General features: G+C 38.3%; 1 pseudogene; it reads left to right on the plus strand.

The window, feature by feature from the left end:
- The first annotated feature begins 317 nt into the window (after positions 1-317).
- Positions 318-1475, plus strand: LOC147242265 (trace amine-associated receptor 1-like; annotated as a pseudogene).
- Positions 1476-2960: the final 1485 nt, after the last annotated feature.

Raw genomic sequence — 2960 nt, forward strand, 5'->3', positions numbered from 1 at the left:
CCTTGAACTTCAACCACCAAAACAATTAAATTCATCTATCAAACTGAGTGAACATTATGGCACATGTGAGGAAGTTCTGGATGTTGTAGACATTGAGAGAACAAATCTGGTATGAATATAATTATTTTCCATTTTTTTCTCATTTGTTACAAGTAGAAACTAAACTGATTGAAACATAATTAATCTACTTTGACATTTGAACACAGGAGAGAAAATTAAAGAGTCAGATCAACTGGCTTTTGTCCTCAAGTGTCTCTCAGGGCTTCCATACATGTTACCCTGGTAACTACTTTTGTCAACTACAGTTAAATCAGTACTGTGCATGGTGACAAGCCACTGAAGAACAGGAAACAACAATGATGCACAGAGTGTTGGAAGCACTTATGGTATGAAAGCGTTGTTGAGTTCTTTGAGGCATTCAGATACATTTCTAGAATTATAAATGTTTCGTGTCAGTAACAGAAAACTGGTTTGCAGGAACTCAGAAGCATGGCAGCAGAGGTCTTTTTCAACCGCACTCATGTCAATGTCATACATCCCTGTTATCAAGTAGATCATTTCTCTGTAGTAACAAGAACCTCCTCCACAATGTGTGTTTTATTCAATCTTCTCCTTGGCTCATTATCTGTTATCACAGTATGTGGGAACCTCCTGATATTAATCTCCATCATTTACTTCAAACAGCTCCACACTCCTACTAACTATCTTATTCTGTCTCTGGCTGTGACTGATCTGCTGGTTGGTGTTGTAGCTTTTCCTTTTGGCATGAAATTCACTGTAAGTTCTTGTTTGTATAAATATGATGTTTTTTGTATTGTACGCGAAATCTTTGATGTCGCTCTGATCACAGCTTCAATTTTGAATCTCTGCTGTATTTCCATTGACAGATATTTTGTAGTGTGTCATCCTCTGAGATACAGAACTACAATCACTCGTAATGTGGTTGTGATCATGATCCTGGTCATCTGGACTGCTTCAGCTGTGGTTGCCATTGGCTTTATAATTGTGGGGATAAACCGTGGACAATGTGAAGAAAAGTGTGATGTCAAGTTTTTACTTGCAAATATTTCAGGACCTGTTTTCTCCTTTTACCTACCAATGATCATCTTGGTCTGTATCTATGTGAAGATTTTCCTTGTGGCACAGAAACAGGCATGCAGCATCCAGGACACAACCAGGAAGTCTGGAGCGACGGTCAGTAAGAGTGAGAGGAAGGCCACCAAAACTCTGGCTATAGTTATGGGAGTTTTTCTCATCTGTTGGACGCCCCTTTTTGTCTGTTTTTTTTCCGACTTTTACATCCTGTGAAAGTGCCTATGCCACTGTTTCAATCTCTTGTTCTAATGGCAATGTTAAATTCAATGCTCAATCCCTTTATTTATGCTTTCTTTTACAGTTGGTTTCAATCAGGTTTTAGAATGATCATATGTGGAAAAATATTTATCAGTGATTATAGGAACACAGAACTTAAATGATTTCAAAATGAATTAATATAAATATATTGTTATCAGATTCTACAGCTTATACCTAATTATCATATATTTCACTTTTTTTCATACCAAGGTCAAACAGTTTAGGCAATCACATCCACATCATTTCATGACATGTTGTTACACACGCACATCTGTCCATATACAATGTACAACAATTTCTTTTTTCTACATCTTGAGCTCTGACGGGTGTTGTCGCAGCCATTTCCCAACCCTGTTTTGGGTGGATCCACAGCTATCTCCTGACCTGGATTTGGCTGGGTTACAGCAATTCCTCCTAACTGATCATGCTGGAGCTTCCAGTGCCCTGGGTAGTGTGTATTGAAGAAACCACTCAGAGGAAATGTACTCCTTACCATGAACTGATGGAAAAGTGAAGGCACAGAGGCGGAAGAGAATGCTGGAAGAGGAAGTCACAAAGTGGCTTTTGATTAAGAGGGCTGATCCATGGGTTACCCCTGGGACACAAGTTGGGGCATGCTCAAGCATGGCTGGGTCACCTGACAGAAATAACTGTTCAACAGAATGAACTGTTCTTCAGCCATAAATTTTAAATCAGACTCTGTCAGATTGTTTTTGTCTAGAGCTTCTCGAGCCTTCTGTAACATGTTACTCTGGCACCAACAAGAAAGCCATTTGACTTGACAACCAAAGAATAAGTACGAAATGGTAATTAGATAAGAATTCATAAAAGTAAAGACAGGCTGCCAAACACCCCCCTGACCAGCACCTCCAGCTCACATGTGGGGAACCTCTTTTTCTTTGACATTATTTTGTGATATATAATATAAATGAAAGAAGAAATTAAACTTTTACTGTCTTTATAGCACTTACCACTCCCACATAGGTGTATAAGCTGGAGTTTCCACACTCTTCACTAGAACTGAAAAAGCCTCTCGGATGAGAGGTGAAACATCTTCAAGATAAACTTACGGCCAGTTGACCAGATTTTACTTCGCTTCGATCTCTTGATCTGGTTGAGTTGGCACAACATCACACAGGAAGAGAAATACTTGGATTGCAAATATTTTGACAATATTTTCATTTGGAATACCACCCATGTCCAAGGACCGGAACTCCAGTTTATAACAGTTTTCCTATGTGGCAACTGAAAAGCACAGACGGATGCAGAAAAATGAAAGAAGAAATTAACAAACTTTTACTTTCTTTATGCACATTCCATTGAAACAAAACAGATTCTGCTGATTATAAAATTTGTTAAACTCTAAGTCAACAATGTGTTGAATGTTATGTTTAGTTTCTTTATTGTGTTATGGGCACAAAAGAACCAGGATCCAAGGGCAGAATTGTTTGAAAAAGAAAATTCTTACGCAAAAAGACAACAACAGAAAAAAAAAAACCTTGTCGGGGAAGTTACAAAAGCTCAACACAAAATCACCACTACGGGAACAAAACTCTACTATGAAAACTAAAATGTCTGGGAGAACAAGCTCGCGAGTAATGAAGGCT

This window comes from Aulostomus chinensis, chromosome 20 (assembly GCF_037954235.1).
Source record: "Aulostomus chinensis isolate RoL2024-O1b breed Wild chromosome 20, RoL_Achi_v1.0, whole genome shotgun sequence".
NCBI lineage: Eukaryota > Metazoa > Chordata > Actinopteri > Syngnathiformes > Aulostomidae > Aulostomus > Aulostomus chinensis.